Here is a 20,124-nt window from a genome sequence, read left to right on the forward strand (position 1 = left end):
TGGAGTTAGAGCCTATAAACGATTTGCCACTTTGTAAATGTTTCTGTAACAAAACTCCAAGAATTTAATATTAAAGGAGGAAGTGACTAAGGTTTAAGAGAGAAATGGTACATTATTTGTAAATAAAAAGTAGTGAGGGCTTATCTTAATGTAAGCACACTATTCCCATTTTTGTTGTTGTCACTAATTTATGATGTATTATTATTATGCTGAATCAATTTATCCAATTTACACTTATCTAGGTTTGTCTTTGTAGTGACACAAAGTTCTGAAGGGACAATAAATGTATTAGATAGATGTCCATTGAAATCTTCTCCAACAAACCTAAATGACAAACATATGGATAAGAATTGGTGATTTGGGCACAGTTCCCTTGAGAAGAATTTCTGTCCATTCATGACCAGAACACTGACAATTTTTCTTCAAGTCAAACCTTTCTCCAGATTTAAGTAATAGGAAGGAAAAACTCTATCTGTCATTATGGTATCACCCAATTTTAGGACCAAAAAGGGATTGGAAAAGTATAATCCTTCAACTAATTATCATCATTTTAATATATGTCTGCAATTAAGTAACTAAAATTCAAGAAAAAAATAATTCAGGTAGTACACTTATGGTACGTAGCTTGCAGGATCCACTGTCACAGAATCACAGAATGGACAAGGGAGAAAGGGACCACAATGGGTCATCTGGTTCAAGCTCCCTGCTCATCTAGATTTGTCCTAAAGCATATGGCACAGGATTTTGTCCAAACACTTCTGGAATGCCTCTGGTGAGGGAGACTGCACACCCCTCTGGACAACCTGTTCTAGGGCTCAGTCACACACAGAGTAAAGCTTTTCCTCACGTTCAAGTGGAACTTCCTGGGCATCAGTTTCTGCCCATTGCTTCCTGTCCTAATCCTTAGCAAACCTGAGCAGAGCTTGGCCCATCCTCTGATACCTCCTTGCAGACTCTGTCAGACACTGATGAGGTCCCCTCTCAGACATCTCTTGATGAACTCGGACTTTCCTCCTTTCCTCATCTTTGCTGCCTTACACTGAACCCTCTCCAGGAGCTCCATGTCTCTGTGCCCAGGCCTGGACACAGAACTCCACATGTGGCCTCACCAGGGCTGAGTAGAGGTGCAGGATCACCTCCTTGGACCTGCTGGTAATGTTTTTTCTAATGCACCCCAGAATCCCATTGGCTTTCTTGGCCACAAGAACACACTGGTCACTGGTCACCTGTATTTAAAATGAAATTTCTTCAGGAAAGTCTGGTCAGGGGCTATGTTATACCACGTGTGTGAAGCCATGGGAAATTTGAACATCCACAAGCTGAGCCACAAGGAACTACAATTAGGCAGTCAGCAAAAATACCTTTCTAGGAAATGTTTAACCATGACATGTTAATACATTTTTTAGCAGCAATCTCTCTGGGGAAGAAGGTCTTACTTTACTGCTAGTGTTCACTATATTTAGTGCTGGGTGTTAAAGTGAAGGTACTTGCTAAGTAACATCCTACTGCAAACCTTTGTAATTCTGAGTCTTTTATACCCAGAAGCCAGTACTGCTACAAATGACAAGTCACAGAAGCTCAAATGGCCCTTTCACTTTGTGCATAGTGTATATACATATGCAAGAATGAGCCACCATCCAAAAGCCTTTTGGCTGCCAGACATGAAAATCTGCGGTGTGGTTTCTAGGATATAACTGCAGGCAGTATGGAAATTGTACCATGAGAATATCGAGGGGAGCATATGTAAAATAAAGAGTGATTGCTGTGTTAGAAGCCCTCAGGATGGAATTCAGCACACGAGCTCTATAGGTTTCAGAAAGAAAATACGTTAAATGGTGCTAAAAGATACTAAATAAATGTTGCCTTTGCATAGGAAAGAGACATTATTTGTTAAATATCATATTTTAATTTAAGTGATGATCAAAGGTCCATTATTGCTTTTTATCCCAAATAGGTTGGTTTTTCTCAGCCCGGTCTGGTTTATGAAGAAAACAGAAAAAGTGATTAAATCAAGTAAGTTTGTCCTCAAAGAAAACACCTCCGAAGTGAAAGATTCTTTGCTTCTTTTCACCTTTTACAGTGAGAATTTTGTTCCGTATTTTGATTCAAAGTAAATATAGTTCCAGAGGAGTAATGCTGGTTGAGGTCTTGGATAGGGTGCGAAGACGGATTGCTCCTACCAGCTACCTTCTTTGCAACCATCTTCCTCTGCCTCTCTCCTTTTGGCTACATGATCTGCTTGAAAACTTAAGCTTGAGAACATGGTGGCTAGAACTTATCTAGCATAACTGGAACCTTTAAAGCCTTTCAGTGTTTTTGCAACACCGATTATAAAGATATTTTTCCTCACCTGTACTCTGATTCATTTGTAGTGATTTTTATGGCACTCCACACAAATGACAGTGTTGGCATCCTTGTAGCACTGATAAAGCCAAAAAAGCTAATGCTGTTTAAGCATCCCAACACCTTCAAAACACTACCAAATGAAGGCCCCTTACAGCAACCAAGGTGTCAGAGAAGGACTGGAAAATTGCTCACCTATGTGGTATTTTAAAGTAATAATTTTTAAACTAAGCTACAGGACAACAATACCTCGAAATAATCTATTTCTGTTAACCCTTTTCTCTTTTGTCCTCATCATGTGAGTTTTAACTCTATATGTTATTTGTTAGACTCTTGTAGACCTTAAGAGAGATACCAATTATCAGCTACCTATGGTATTTCTGCCTTCAGGAAGAGGAGCACTGTGGGACAGTCCTTTCCTCCTCAATCTTGTATTAGGTAGATCATGAATTATTAGTACCTAAACTACCTCTAAGTACAATCAGTTAGCTTTAGCAGGAAAACTTAAATACAACATATAATTTGTGTGTTTTAAACATGATGCTGAACATGAGGTGAAAGCCTCAGATGTTTACCTCAGGGTCAGTTCAGAGTCCCTCTTGCTTTGTAGTTCTCAAAGATCTGCTCAGCAAGACGATGTTATGCAGCCCAGAGTTGTAACTGAATCTGTTTATACGTGTCCTACAGGGAAAACTCCCAGAACATGATCAATCTATTCAGGGATTTTAAGTGTGATTTATATAATTTACAAGCTGTGTTTAATACAGGCTACCAACCCACTTATCCTTTTTTTTTAAGAACATCTTGAAGGTTCAAAGAGTTTTACAAGCACTGATAATTAACTCTGGAATTTTCAAAGAGGTTTGAAAGTGAGCCCCTCATCCACAGTTGAATTGCCTGGGCAACTCCTGAAGACTGCTTTAAAAGATCCTATCCTTAACTATTTTAAGCACAGCTCTGTTCCTCAGAATAGAAAATACTTCCTTACCCTATCCATTTTTCTTTGCAAACTTTTGATTGAAAGATCCCGGCTGATCACTGTCTTTATGTTGTAAATAAGATTTTTCAGAGGATGAACTTGACCCCAGTCATTAAGGACAAGGAAGCACAAGTAATGTCTTTGTTTAGAGATTCTTCTTAAAATCAGATACTACAGGGTCCACTGACACAAGTGTCAAGATGAAAATGAGAATTTTTTTTAATAGTAAAGCTGATTAATGCAGTAATTTAACGTCAATTGCTAGAGATTCTCCATGGTCAACAATAAAAGACATATTTTTCCAACAAGATATGCTACATTCCAATCAAGAACAGGTTTTTAAAACTGCATGTATCTGTGCTATAAGCAGTCAGAATTGAACACATCAGCCCCTTTTTATTTTTTTTACTGCTGAATTTCTTTGTTTGTGTTGAGCATCATTTCTTTATATCTTTACTGCCTCTATATCTTTAATTTTGTCCTTTTTTTTCTCCTCTGGCAAATATACAGTCAGCAACATATTTGAAGAAGTTTTAGGTGATATGTCCTATTTTTATAACTGACTGATTTTGACCCCAGAGGAAAGAAATACATCAAAATAGTGTTTGGGTGCTATGAAGGAATAGAAATTTTCTGGGGAAGAAAAACAAAAAAAAACATTGTGCTAATATTCAATTCTTGTCTTCTTGCTTCTCAGGAGAACTATAAGGTTGTTGTAAGTTTTATGAACAGAAGCACCCAATGCATTTAACTTGTCTTTAATTGAAAAATATCACTGATAATCTTTAGAACTGAAAAATGATATTATAAGCAAAAACTTTAAGCAAGCAGTACAAGGGAATGTTGTAAACTGAAGTTTGAGAACTAGAAAGGATAACTTTTTTTGGGAAGTTTCTACATCCCTTTTTCTCCTACAAATTACACCCATGACTGAGAATTTGATGGCGAGCCATGGAAACAAACAATTGTATGCAGAGAGTAAGTGGAAACACTGTCCTGCATATAATGGTCTTTGTTTGAACAGTACAAGGCTATTTCTAATCTGTTAAAGATCTTCTATTTCATCTTCACAGTGTTTGTTGTTACAGAGATAGACAAAAGTAATACAAAATATCCTTTTTATGGATATTTATTCTATGGATGTTATGGCACAGAAAGCTTTTCACATCACATGAGCAAATATAATTTAACTTTGGAGTTTCATAGACAACACTGACTGTCCTAGGACAGGATTGGCCACCTCACACACTTGGCATCTAAAGGGGCTCATATTGCAGCTCTGGTCTCATGGGGAGAATTAAGCAGCCCTGTGGGTGCTGTTCTGTTTGCAACAAAACTCTGTAGGAGACAGGAAGGTTTTTGCAGAATTTCCTAAGGTTTACTCCAAATTCAGGCGAGCTAATCTGAAAGTGAACTCCACAGCAAGTATCTTACACTTCATTTCCTCACTTTTCACCTTTACTGACCCAGAGGTCTAAGACAAATTCTTTGGTTTGCTTCTATCCTCCGTCCAAACTTCCAGGAGTCGTTCACCTGTGACTGAAGGGGGCAGCAATTTCTGCAGATGAAATGATCATTACCCATCTTCTGAACCACATATTTCCCAGTCTGCTTGCTTACACCAACACCCTCAGCATCAAAGGCTCAACTGCTGTATCATTTCTTTCTGCATAACAGAAAGAAAGTTACTTCCATTGCTCCCCTCTTCTCTCTGGTTATTTATCAGCAGTTTTCCTTTGTTGACTTTGTTGAATGGTACCTTCAGGTTTTGATGCATTGCATCCAGCTTAATTTGTGGTTATGGTGTATAAAGCTAACTAAATAAAGGCAAAAATAACAGACTAACATGATAACATGGTGGTAGTGACCTGCTCTGCTTACTTTTACAGCCCTGATTTTCCCTGAAAGATGCTGGGTGGCATAATCCATACACAATCCTGTATTAAACTGTCTTGATAGACCCCACAGCAGAAATTACAGGAAATATGGTAGGTCCAAGTCTGCTCTCATAGAACACCCATGTTCCAAAAATCAAAAACTGGTTCACCCAGAATATATGACTTTTACTGGAAAATAATAAACCCTCCTTACATTACTGACCTATTATACACACATTTTACAATCTGAAGGAGCAATCTGTGCTAAAGAGAAACATAAATAAGTTCTTATTTTGGCAGTTTTATTACAAATTGTGTTGCACAATAGCAGATGAGCAATTTTATTCATTGACAAATGGCTTAGATCGGACTGGTGCAATGGTTCATTAACCTTATGATAAGTTTGGGCTATCTCAGAAGTGTTCTTGCTGTGAATTTAGATTTGATGATGGCTCACACATCAAGGAAACAAATTGCCTTGTCTTTTATAGGAAAGAAGGGGGGAGTAAAGAAGTTAATTGATGTCTTTTGAATCCTATAACTAATAAAGCGGGATTTTTTTCTAGACACTGCTTTCTGATTCTTATTAGATGCATTAGACAGACAGAATGCCAAAAGCACAGATTATTTTAGTTCTGTTGTTACCAATTAAGGGAGTCAAAGAGCCCTGATTACAATTATCAGATTTTAATGAGCAATTGTCTGTCAAGATTTTTTCACAACTCTAAGGGCTCATGCACGATTTGTATGCAAGGTACAGGTACCCTTGCATAGCGAGTTTTTCTTTAGATAATCAGTACCTGATTTTTAACTATTGGTTTTCACTGGGCATATTTGAATAATTTTTTTTTTATATCTTCAAAGAGCTACTATTTCTCTTGCTTAATCTAATAATTTATGGATTAAGAAAAGATTAAAATCACAACAAGTCAGGAAAAGAAAAAATTATTTTTAAAAAATCTCTGATATAAATATATATTGATTCAATGTGTCAAATCAAGTCGGTCTGATCTATATCAGCCAGATTTTCATTTCCCCCTGATACCTTTTCATCAGTCTTCTTCATTTTTAAAGGTAAATTTGTAGAGGTGCTTGGTTTAAAACATTAGAGTGCATAACAAAAGTCTTGCTTATTATATTTATTTTAACTTATGCTAAAAAAATACAGGGGGAAATGAAGCAATGCTAGTTTTAATGTTGCTAGATTAACCTACAAAGAAATGCACACTTCAACCTCCAGACAATTAAAGACCAATTTCTTCCAGAATGGTGACTTTGTGCTACCAACTTAATCAGATACTGGGTTTTTTTGAAGTAACTGTCCTTGAAATACTGAAAATTTTGGATGTTAATCAAGAAATTAATTATGAATATGTACTAAACCGTCTGTAGTTTAAGACCCATGTTTTATTTGATGAAGAGGCTGCAAGATATAGAGAGGATGAGGTTTGAAGCCTTTGTGACAGTGAATGCCACATATGAGGAAGAATAAGTACAGAAGGGATAGTATTTTCCCTGCTTATTCTGGATAATTGATGTAAATACCCTGAATTTATGTTTGGTGGCATCCTACTTCTGTCTGTTATCTCTATAAGATGTTCAGGCTTCTAGGATCACCAAGCAAATAAGGGAGCTAATCACTGTTCAGCATGAGTGCTCTAAATCTTTTTATCAAGCACATAGCTCACTTAGACTCTGAAGAAAATGAGAACTGTGCTGTGTGTATGTAAAAATCTGTATTTTTCTGTCTCTCTTCCCCCCCCCCCCCCAACCCACCCTACCTATTTTTTAATTTTTCGACCCATTTCAGGGGGATAGAGGTCACCAGGTAATGAAGGTCTGACATAGGGAAATCAGTGTCTGACAGAGGAGCACTTACTAGTGAGGAGAAGACAACAATATAACTTCTAATTAGACACTGGAGAATTCACGTGGGAAAGGGGAAAAGAAATCATGGAAGCCCCAACCACACAACCAATTTTAAACAAAGTTTATGAGATAGTAGAATATCTACCCACAAGTTGTAGTTTTCATGCAGGTTTCAGAAATTCAGCCAAAAATTTTTTGTGTTCTGCTGGTTTGGGCTTTTGTGCCCTAACATTGAGCCATGATTTGTTTTATTCCCTGAAAAATGAAACATTACAATTCAGTCTATTAAGGTCTCAGCAAACTCTCTGTTATTTACTTGTGTTATAAAGAATAAGGATTGGTTAAAAAAGCAAAGAGCTCCCTTTTTTTTCTTTCTTTAAAGGAACTCTTAATTGTCTTCCTAGATATTTTGTTAAGTATTAATATTTATAGTTCACTATTTATCAAGGCTGAAAGGCTTACCTGTTTTTTACCAATAACTGCTATTTTATTCCTTTTTTAAACTATTCTTTAGAAACAGATGACGGCTCATTCCTGCCACCTTCCTTGGTGATAAACTAGATAAAGCTTCCCATGAATCCTGCTTTTATGGCCTATTCTTGTCTTCTTTTTCTAAGTTATATAGTGCAGAAAGAAGATTTTACTCTGTCACTGTCATTTTTACTGTGGAGGGTGCTGTGCCATTAAATATCTCTATTAAAATAGATATGGCTGCTTCAGAAATAAGGTCCTACTTGATTTGAGTTAATGGAAACACTGGTTCCAAAATGTCATCTTACTTCGAGGACTGAAGCTGAACACAAAGGAACTGCAGGTAATAAATAGGCACAGATGTCAAATTCTGTCACCACCCAGTTAGAAATGTACCAGAACATAGCAGGAAGCTTCATTGCAAATGCCAGCAGTGCTGGTAGGCCTTGAAAGAGTGGTTCTGCTGAGTCCTTACACATGGCACATTCCATTTTATTAGACTTTTCTTTCCATTGACAAGTCTGGTTTGGACAGCTGAGAACCCGCCCACGCTTGGACACACCAGATCACCATTCCCTAGAGAATTCATTTAGGTTGTGCTTAAACTTTTGCTTGCAGGATTGCAATTGAAAGTTGAAAATAACCCAGGCTGGTCAAAGAGTAGTTTCAAACTACCTGTAATTGAATACATATATATATATATGTTTTGTAGCAATAATGCAAAGAAGAGAATTTTCTTGAAGCTTTGTCAATCGATTGCAAGTAAACACCTACATCTTGTTCTCAGTTTTGTGCTAGAACTGAGACACAACAATTTGGTTCTGCAGCTCTGTGTGGGCTCCTTAGGCTTTGAGTGTGAACACAGAGGATTTGCATTGAACACATATTGGTGGTGGGGTCTTGGTCCTGCCATTCTTGATTAACAGAACTAATGCTAAAAGAAAAAAGGAGTTTTCTTCAGTCTTTGGTCAGCAGTTATTACCAGTCCTTAGAAAGAGGAAAAAGCATCTTTTAATAGTAGCAATTTCTGGTTGATGACACCTTTAGAGTGTCACGGCTCGTAATACTGCTTCCTATCTGTAGACACACCTTATTTCTGTGTCACCGCCTCTGTTGGGACTTGTCTGCCCTATTTGAGCTGTGAAAGGATGACTGTCCCAACTACTTTGAACGCCTATTTTAGGATTAGATGGACTGTACTCTGAAGGTGTTCCCTTTTTCCGGCAGCTACATGAAACCTAAAATATGTGTCTTCAATTTAGATGGTGAAAATAGGGTAATTAGTCCTCCTTTCCCTGTAGTTACGTACCTATGCTTTAGCACATATAAAGTCATAAATTAATATCTACTTTGAAAAGTTTTACCTCTTTGCAAGTTTTGGCATTTGGAAGGGTAAAAAAGAAAAAAATTAATTTCTTGTTCATCCCTGCACAAAGTACTGGCACATTAATGCTGGATATTCCAAAAGTGTGTTCTTCAAATCAAAAGGCTTATACTGATTCTTTAAAGTGGGAAAATGCCATTTCTAAATTTCTGAAATCTCACTGAATTTTATAACAGAAGGAAAATACTGTGTTTTCCTATCACTAGCTAATGTTAATAGCTGCTACATCTCCCCATGACGGATGGACTGCACACATTCCAATGCTCTAAACTCCAGTGGTGCAGGACCACGACAGAACAGGATTTCTCAAGTGCTCTGCATCAGATTCATTCAAAATGTGCTTCTGCTTTTATCATTGTTTTGGAAGTTAATGAAGCTGCATATCCAGCTTAGGTCCCAAATACCTCAGATATCAGTGGCGCAGATGTCACAGTCGGGCAATATTTATCATGGTGCCATTTTGAAGGAGTTCAATCTTATATTATCCCCACTTCACAGATGTAAAATGGGGGCTCTGAGGGCTTATGCAAAACAACTGCCTTAGCAAAATTACCTGACTCATATTTCCGGAAGGAATAGTCCCAAAAGGCCTGAAAGGTTTGGAACAGAGTCACAAAAGTTGTCTAGATTATGTCCTTATTTAGAAAAAAGATAACTATTATGAATTTCCCCCTCTGAGAGAATGCTTCCCTGTTTCTCAAACAATTTATCTGAATGTCTCTAATCTAGGGTGCACATGAGGCACTCTGATGAACTGGACCTAAATAATTAGATTGTTCCCACAAGCTGTGCTTAAAAATATGTTTTCATGTTAGTGTCACTGTCCATATAGTTGGTTGTATTTCTTTTCAAACTGAGGATTAGAAGAATTATTTTCTTCCTGTTGCTTAAAAGGGTTCTATTCAGGAGGTTTTGTCATACTAATGAAACAGATTTTTAGGAATGAAAGGTCAACTGTTTGAATTGTCAATCAACTGAATTTGTCATTCTTTAAATCTGTCAAAAGCCAGTGTTCTACTTTGAAAAAAAATTATAAAATTCCAAGGTAATAATATAATAAAAAAAATTAAATTCCTTATGTTCTAAAGAAGGAGTTGAAACTTTCTGATTAATTCTTTGGTTTTTCAAAGCCTCAGTTTGATCAGGATAATGAGGAAACATTCATGAATGGGGTTGTGCCCAATGGCTTGCTGCAAAGATTCATGTGAGACTGATAGTATTTTTTTGCTGACATGAAGCTGATTGCACTATTAAATTTTAAAAAGTCTCATTATGCCAAATAAACTGTATGATGTAGTTAAATGGTTGCAACAGGACAGGACATGTTCCAATAGAGCCAGAAGGAAAATACTTGACATGGGAAATAGGAATGAAGGTCAGACCTGAAGAAGCGAATCACACAGCAAAACTCTGATGGAGCGGATTTGTTCACTTTGGTACTGGCAGCTCAGCTTCAATTAGAGCAATAGCAGCTTTTTTCTGACTGAAGCCACAGGCAGCAGGCACTGGGACCTGCTTGCACCTGCCTGTGCAGGCAGCCCTGACCTTCTAGCACCAACCTACAGACTCATGCCGTGCTAAAGAAGTGAAATTGAAGGAGTCAAGCACATCCTTTTAGAGGCACAGAAAGGGCAAAAAGCCCAGTCACCAACTCCAGCAATGTATTCCTGAGGGCATGAGAGCAAAACCAGATATTCAACATTAATAAGGGCTTCAGACTTTGGTCCCTCCTTTATCTGTAAGAGACACACAAGAAAGATAATTTACTTTCTATTCTTCTTTGATGAGCATATTAATAACTTCCAGATTATCCAGCGTGGGGTGGGTGTCACACAACCAGCAGGTAGAGATTTCACCTGGTTTTGATTCAGATATATGTAGGCCTTCACATACACCTCCGACAGATTACAGCTTAAGACATTCCAGCAAGCTTACTTTGCTAATATTTAAGACAGGTACATGATAAATAGGTTCATGAATACAGAGAAATCTGTGGAAGCTCTGAAGCTGCTGTCGGCAGAGGTAGATTGAGTAATAACTCTGTTCTGGGAAATGCAAGGAGGAAAGTGAATGGTGATTTATTAACTCAAATGAACATATACTGTTTAACAAGTATAGCAAATGGAAGTGAATAATACATGAAAACTGCTGGGGCTTGCATTTAGAGCACAGAAAACTGCAGATTAAATCCATAGTAGTGGAAGAGTAAGTGGAGAAACTGAAGAGTGACAGCTTGTAATGGTTGGTAAGGGTAGATATGAACCTGATTACAGGTGTCAAGATGTCACTGAGCCTTAGGCACAAGGAAAACTAGATTGATGCTTGAAAACTGGATAAAACTTTTCTGTGTAGTTCAGGGGCCTGTTATGTGTTACATTCATATTGTGTGGTGCTTAACTTATGGCTTTGTTCCACACTGAAAATGAGTCATGAGTGCTGCTTCAAGCTGTTTTGATTCTGATGACAACTCTGAAAATATAAAGCAACCAGGAGCTCCTTACTGCAAGATGTTTCCTGTCCAAATAACATGTCAACCTATCTAACCTCCAGGTTTTCTGGCCTGACAGACTTTTGTGGATTTTCTCTGGCCCCAACACCAAAGTCTCCCTTTTGAGGCCAGCTTCAAGAATCTCAGCATTCCCAGAACTCAAGCTTTGTGGAGGACATTGAGAACAGCAAAATAAATGAGAGGTGATCTATGAAACTCTCTGGAAGGCTCTGAGCTTTTGAGATCCAACATCACTGATGAGTTTAATTTACAATTCTGATTTTTTTTTTTTCTCTGCTGTATCCACCCTCACAAACTCCTCCACAAACGAGAAGCAGCCTGGGTGGAAATGTTTGACTCTTCACATCTGAGAGAAACATTTGTATCACACTGAGAATCTCTGCAGGATTTCCTCTGCTGTTCAAGTCTGGGTTCCCATTGAATATGGCTTTATGAATATGGCTCCAATCACCCATTAGACACAGTTCATTCACAGATTCATCACGTCTGGAATGAGTGGGAACAGGCTCCCCAGGAAAGTGGTCACAACACCAAGCCTGGCAGAGTTCAAGAACATTTTGGACAATGCTCCCAGGCACATGGAGTGATTCTTGGGGTGTCCAGGAGTTGGACTCAATGGTCCTGATGGTTCCCTTCCAACTCAGCGTATTCTATGATTCTCTGATTCTATTGGATCATTTGGTCTCATATCTTTGTACCATATACCATCACATTTCACCAGTTTACTTCCATACTGAGGATAGTAAATTGAATTTGTGCAAGTTATAGCATCTGCAAAGAGATTTACAATATCTGAACACAGAGCTCCAAGATGAAATAATGTATTTGACTTGTTAATTGTTGCTGCTGTGTTTTGAGTTTCCTGTGTTAACACTACCCAGCCTTTTCTTTCCTGATCACACAGAAATACTGTCATGAAGTCACTTGCCATTCCTGTAGCTCATGAGATAAAACGAGTCTCCTTTTCCAGAACTTCCTCCAGGATTCTACAGTGGCTCTAGCAGTTTAATTTTTCAGTGTCAGCATGGAGAACACAGCACTGTATTCTCAAATGTGATGATGATTCCCCACTGAATACACTTCGCAAGATTTATTAGATTCCCACATTTTATCTGTTGTTATGTATATTATTTATAACTTCATATCTGTAGTCATAAATGCATGAATTCATACCGTTTTGGTAAAATGTTTTTCACAGTTACATCTTAATTTGAATTAACCATAATTCTATCAAATCTGACATTGCTGTACTTTTGGGTAGGAATTAATAGATTAGATACTTAAGCAATTAACATCCTTCAGAACACCTGGAATTTTTATATATTTCTAGTAATTATTTTAAACGTCCACTGCTGGGTCACAGGTTACATTAGACAAAACTTGTGTATGATTCTGTACATCTAAAAATATTCAGATTCAAGTGGATGTTATCTCATATCTTCCTTAGACATTACTGGACTGAGAACTCCTCAGAAAGGAAAATAGTTATATGTAAGAAGTATTACTGATTTCTTTACAGTGTTATTTACAGTTTTCCTAAATCCATCTAGTAATTGACCCAAAACACTCCTGTATGTTAATCCTGCTTGGAATGTGCATTTGTTATGTGTTGCAGGGGGAAAAAAAAAAAAAGAAACAACAAAAAACCAAAACCCAACAACAAAAAACTTTGCTATATTTTCCATACTCAAAATATTAAAATAATAAAATGAGATTTTTTTCTTTAAAATTTAGATATGCTATATAATCATAAAATGACATGTATTATTTCCAGAGGGACTAATCTGACCTAACTACAATTGTTTAAAATTTAGCTATTTCAAACAAAGGGTTCAAGGAATCCTTATTAGTTAATGAAGGGTAATGGACAGCTCTGTTTAATGTAATGAATTAAACCTATGGGAAGAGCTTTGTATTTCTTAAATCATTCACCAAAAATGACCTGGCATTTTCAGGTTTGGACTCAAAATATGTACTATGTTCCCAAACTCTCTCCTAAAGTCAAACTCCATTGTAGTTTATATCTGCATAGAAATGTATTCCTCCCTGAGCACTTTACAGGAATTTAACACATGATCCTGAAAGCTTCACTGAAGTCTGGTTTCCATCAGTGGAGCTCAGGGGTTGAAAGTGGGAACACAGGAGGTTTCTGGTTTGGAATTTACTTTTTCACCAAAAAAGGCCTTTTTTCCCCATTTTTCTGATGGCAACAAATGGGTTGAAGATATAAATTGCTTGTAAGCAGTTCCCAAGATTTATCTGGTCTAAGAAAAAGTTCAGTATTTGCTGGAGCCACAAGCTTCAACGATTTTTATGTAAGTTTAAACAAGTTCAAGAAAAGCTGCAAAAGATGGTGGTCTGGATTTCTGCCTCCTTGAGCCAAACAACCCTTCTGGCCACTTGCACACATTCTCCTTTTTCATAGAAAAGCATTTAAAAGTCCTTTACAAACCTCTGTCTGCAGAGCCACTGGATTGGTTGAAAGGTTTCTAATCCTATAATTTTGTGCACGCAGAGTGCCTCATGCAGAGGAGCTTTTACTGCTTCATAAGCACTTCCATTTCAACTCTCTTGCTTCTCCAGTTTAAGGTTACACTGCACTTGAAAAACACCATCTTAATTGTACTTCAACAGCAACCTCACAGCTTTTTTGTTCCTCTTTCAAGTGTTTTAAATGAGAGCATAACTACTCCCTGAGGTTATTGCTATTAGCCTGGTGCAGAGCTGCTTGTCTTCATTGCAGGTGTAGAGTTTTGAAGGAGACACAGCTTTCAGCAGCCTTTTTTTTCACACTGAATCTGCTGAGGGCAAGAGCTGACGTGGGAAGTCAGTGCTGCCACAGGACTTGGGTCAGGTCACTGTTTCCAAACCAGTGGTTCTCACACCAATAATCCCCTTGACTACCAAGCAAAAAGATGCCCAATTTGAGGAGTTCCAAGCAGTTCCAGGGGATAGAGCTGTCTGTGTGCAAAGGTGTATTGTAATGTGGGCTTTCTCTCCATGATTAACTGCTCCTCTTCCCACAATTTGAGGATGGTTATTTCCAGTGGGTTCATGCTCACACTGCTTCTACACACTGTCATGGACAGGAAAAAGCCAAGTTCAACACCCAAGGTCAAGATGACAAACTTGGAATATAAAACAGAAGAACTTTCATGCCTTCTGCTGTCCAATTAACCTAATAAACCAACAGTTTAGGAGTAAATGCAAGTATATACCTACACATTGTGCCCAAGGGATGAAGACTGCTGCTGTTTTTAAACAAGGCCAAGCCTTATAATTCATAATCAAACATTCCTTTTAAGTGATATGAGCTCCTGAAACTTAGTCTATTACAGCTATTCTAAGTTCATGGCCCCTGAAAAAAATATCCTCCTCGCCTAGCTCCGATTCCCCTCTGGGGATCACCTTGTCATTATATCTATCATTAAATATGTTTGTATTTTTTTCACTTCAGCACTCCAAGGCCCCCAAAGAGGTCATTGTACTTGACCTTCTGTGAGCCAGGAAGAGCTTGTGATCTAAATAGGCAAATTATATATCCATTTCTAGAGACCATCTTGACCTTTCTTAGACTGCCAACTTCTCAGACACCTTTATGGCAATGATTTTCCTGCTGGGCAAATTACCTCTAATTGTGTTGTTCCTGTTATCTGGACACATTCAATTTTTGCCATAAGATGGTCAGACAAAGACATGAAGCAAGTAATCCTGTTCCCAGACTATTGACTAGTGTTTAGTCAGCACTGTCTGGATACCTCAAAAGAAATCTAAACCATTTAATAGCAAAAGAGATTGTTTGGACCTCCAAATGTCAATACAACTTTCCAAGTGTGTCATAGAGTTTACAAAACAAATCTATGCTGATTTGGTTATAGGAAATATGAAGAGCTGCTTGACAGACAGCATTGTTTCTCATGTTTTGTTCTTTCAGAAAAGGTAAGAAAAGAATTAGAAATATCTCACTCAGGCTGCACCAGGACTGCCTCCATATGACAGATGTGTTCCTGACAGACTGCTAGTTACAGTGGAGGTGGTTGGTCACCTGTGTTATTCAAGATGTTCAGGTTAATCAGGATGATGGGAAACTACAGAATAACCAGGGATAAATGATGAATGAAAATGAAATTCAGACTTGATAAACACAAAGAAATGCACTAGAGAGACAAAACAGTGAACTTTACACATAAAATGATAAACTGACTTGCCCTCACAGAATTCGGATTCTGACCTTATAATCAATACTTAGCTGAAAACATCTGATCACTGCTTAGGAGAGGTTAAAAAGAAAAGCCATTTTGGGAAATTGTTAGGAAAATTGTAAAAGACAATGTAGACAATTTTGTTATTCTTTATTAAATTATCATATGTCCTTACCTTGAAGAGCACAATTGTCCTTTTCAGATAAGACCTACCACAAGTAAAATAGGACCAGAAAAAATTGAAAAAGGGTGAATCAAAGATGTGGTATTGTTTCTGGGTGAGGAATAGCTAAATGGACTAAGATCTTTTAATGCTGGAAAATAAAATAAAAGACTGAATGTTGAAAAAAAAATAGCGAAAGACTGAACGTGGTATTATAGAAATCTACCCTTTGTATCAGGGTATGGACTGTCAAACGTAAATAGGGATTGACTGTTAGGTGTCTCCTCCAGTGAAGCAGTGATCATAGTGACACCGTGAAGCAGTCACACAAAGCAGAAACAGATCTTTATACAGTTTGTGAGCTGTTTTTGAGCATTTCTGTGAGCTCCATGCTTCTAGGTCCTGGAGCTGTTAAAAGAATATGCAAAGATTCAAATACTAACCTATAAATCTGTAAAATAAAAATCCACTGAATCTGTTGACTACAAAAATATCCTCTTTTCCTCAGCAGTCCCTGATCTGAAGTTTCCATGTGTCACTGCATCTTGACTTCTATGCATATTCCTCCCTAAACACATCCTCTGGGATGTTGTCAGAGACAGGATTCAGTGGGTCATATGGTCCTTCTGCTTCTGTGTGGCTGTTCTTATGTTCTCACCACTATATTTTAATAATTGTTCCACCAGCATAGTCAGACTTTGAAACTGCTGCCCCTGTGAGGTAAAAAAAAAAATATATATATATATATATAATATTTCCGTGATGTGTTTGTCCATCTCCTTCCATGCTCTATATCCCTCTGTCACAAGGCTCATATCCTTCAGGAGATGGGTGATTATTTGTGCTTGGTTGTGTGTTAAATTGGATGATTCCAATATCAACATTCTACTCCCTCCTGCTCGTGGAACAGAAATAGCTCTGCCCTCTGTTTCATCATGCCTAAGGAGAAAACACATCCTGGATTTTTGCTGTGAATATTAGCCTGCCCAGAACAGGTTTGTTGAAGACATTTCTAACCCACTTCCAGCTTATGCCAAACAAGAAAACTGAGGGACTGGCTGTACAGACCAGACTAGAGAACTGTCCATGACTGCAACCTGTGTCTGTCTGTGATATCTCACCCTTAAGGGGAAGGTAGTATCCAAGATTCAGAAATTCTTAAGGTAAAAAAAAAAATTAAAAAGTCAGAGGGTTCACAAAAACTCACAAAGTTTTATTAGCAAATTACACATTTGGCATGGAAATTGTTATTTTAGTCCCTGACCTACTCTATAAGCACACAGGAGTGGGTTTTGGATAAAGGGGTAGGGTGAAAGGGAAGAGAGAAAGAAATCCAATTCTTCTGTGATTCTACACTTTCTGAATAAGACCTGCTGTATTTTTGCCTGCTGTCACCTTTCCTGATTCCAAAACCAGGGCTATCTGTGAGCTCAGCAGTTCTGATGCCTGACACACCAACCTGATGCCTGCCCCAAAACATCCTGAGCTAAAAGTCTGAGTAACTCCACTGTACACTAATGAATCACACTCACCACAGACAAGCACAGAGGAAACCTCGAGCACTCACTCACCAGAGGTTACAGGAAGATCTCCACTGTCTGACACTTCTGCCAAAAAGATGCCAACCAACATTTCAAAAGAAATAGAATATTTAACCCCCCTTTCTCAAAATCTGTCTCCAAGTGACCTGAGCGCAGCCCAGGTGTGAACCCTCTTACACAGTGTCAATTAATGTTGGCTTATTTAAAAGAGCACATTTAAGGAAACAAATGTGACACAGCTCAAGTGAAATAGCCCACTAATTTTAACAAGCTGAATAATACTTTATACTGCTGTAGTTGGAAAGCATCAGGTGGCTTTGGAGAGGATAGCTGGAGTCTCTGGGAATGAGCACCCTGGAGACATTTCTGTCATATTACACTATTGTGCACCTGAAAGTCTCACAGAAAGAGTTCATTTTTCTGTAGACACACAAAAAATTCCAAATTGTACGAAAATACAAATACTTATATTAAACTCCTCTACACGTTAAATTCTTAACCACTTCAAACAGCAGCAAAAATTATTTTTCTCTATTCTCCTCCTCTTGCTTGGCCAAAAGCATAAACCTAGTCATTTATAGCAACACTTGTGTTATGGATTTGAAGAAAAAAGCATTCCCCACATTTTTTTTTTACACTTGGAGAGCAGATGACAACTTCCTACATTCTCTCATGTCACATAAGCAGCATGTAACAGTGTCAGGCAGAAGGTGTTCCTTGACTGGAAAATCTCCAGTAATCACAGGAGAAAGCCAGGGAGTTAATCAGAAAGGCAGCAATGACAGAACGTTTCTTTATTTCACACAGCACTTAGGTCATTGCCTTGCTCCATGCCTTCCCATTAAAAAGATGTAGTCATTTTGACCTCCTGAGGCTTGAAAGCTTGTTTCCAGAGCCATGCTATGTTATCCTGCAGTCGTTTGAATCTGCCAAATAATGCTTCATTACCGAAATACCACTGATGGGATATTCTGTAGAGAAATATTAGATTTATTAAAGGGCTGCTTGCCTTTTTGGAATACTGTGTTGTCTGCCTCAACTCTTTCTTGCTGGGTTTTCAAGAACAGAACTTCCCAAAAATGTTTAAGGTATTAGATCTCACTGATAAATAATCTCAAACTGTCAGGAAGAGTAATAAAGACCTTGGGATAAAACTGCCTGTAATCAGCAGCCTGGTTTGCAACCTCAGGAAGCAGCAAAGGATTTAGTGGGTCTGGACACAGAGCAAACCTTTTCCTTGGAGACTCTTTTGTTCCTCATCCCCGTTCTCCTGCTGAGCACGGAACATCAGTCAGGGAGTTTATAGCCTCATCAAACTCAAACACTTGCTTCTGAGTTTTAAAAATGCCAACTGTTGCCTTCCCTCAGGAGACAGTTTTTTGCAGAGCTGATAGATATTCTGAAAAGTAAAACTGGAGCTGATTTGAGAGTATTAGTCAGTAGCTCAGCGGTCTAGCTGGAGTTAATTTTACATTAAGAGTGAAGAGCAAAGTAAAGACATAAAAATGTGATGCAGGTTTTAAGGAATCATGGGAATAAAAATACTTTGCATCTAAATACCAAATGACTTTAAGAAAACCACTGAGATGATATGGTAGTTTTTTGGACTGCTTTTCTTATTCTATCTTAACATTTTCCTTTTTTTTCAGTATAATTGTTTTTCATTAAGAGCAAATCTGTAATTCCTAATTGTAAATATGGGTGTGTATGGAGACAAAATACAGTACAATACTGTCCTTAAAGATTTGACTGACAAATAGGTGTCTTTTTTTTAATAGCAGAATAATTACAATATCAAACCTTGATGCTTGGCAAAACATTTTAATTTAGGTAACATTTGTCAAAAATTTCTGAAATTAAAGACCTCCTAAACCCTATCATTAAATCATTAGGAAATCTACCCCAAAAGTTACTTGTTAAGATTGCCATTATTCCTCCCAGGGAAACAAAAACTCCAAACCAACCGTGTATCCAACCAACCAAAACCCCAGTTTTTCCCTCCAGGTCCATTCCAGCTCTAACTGTTTTATAGATCACAGTAAGTGTGCAAGAGTAATTCCTATGGTGCTGTAAAATAACAAGCCAGTGTTATTCTTGATTTAGGGCTGGTTTTTGAGGTCCTCAGATAATGTAATCTGGGTTCAGACAAAATGTTTTTGGTGGGTGAGTAACTGGCAAAAGTAAGTCACAGAAATCCAGAAGCAGCAAATGAAGACTTGTGGGTCCTTAGGGAGGCATTCCTGGTGTGACCAGGAGAGGGATGCACTTAATCCGAGTGAAAGGATAAAAATGTTATATTGTGTGCTTAAAGGCATTCCAGTGTTTTGGGTATTTTGAGGGTGGTCAGCTTTGATGGGGAATTTTTGTTTTTGTTTGTTTTGTTGCGGGGTTTTGGAAGGCAGGGGAGGGTTGGTCATAAATAACCAAATATAGGTCAACTGAAATTACTGGTTTTCAAAGCCATCCTTAGTTGTGTTGACTACAGATTCCACCCACGGAGATACTCCAAACTCCCACTGCCATTTGAGATGAACTAAGGGAATTTGTTATGGACTCCAGAACATTGTTTTAGTCTGAGCAGCTATCCCATAGAACATAAGGAAGACCCGTGTCCAGCTGGAGATACACAAGAATAATTTGGGGCATTTCAAACCTCACTCTGTGCCCATGTGTGAGTAAACAGGTCAGGCCATAGATCTTCAGTGACTATAAAAGTTCTTAGACTTACAAGAGCTGTGTAGACAGCTGTGTATAGCAAGTGCCCACTCCAAAATGCAGGTAGGTGT

The sequence above is a fragment of the Aphelocoma coerulescens genome, chromosome 1A (assembly GCF_041296385.1).
Source record: "Aphelocoma coerulescens isolate FSJ_1873_10779 chromosome 1A, UR_Acoe_1.0, whole genome shotgun sequence".
Classification (NCBI taxonomy): domain Eukaryota; kingdom Metazoa; phylum Chordata; class Aves; order Passeriformes; family Corvidae; genus Aphelocoma; species Aphelocoma coerulescens.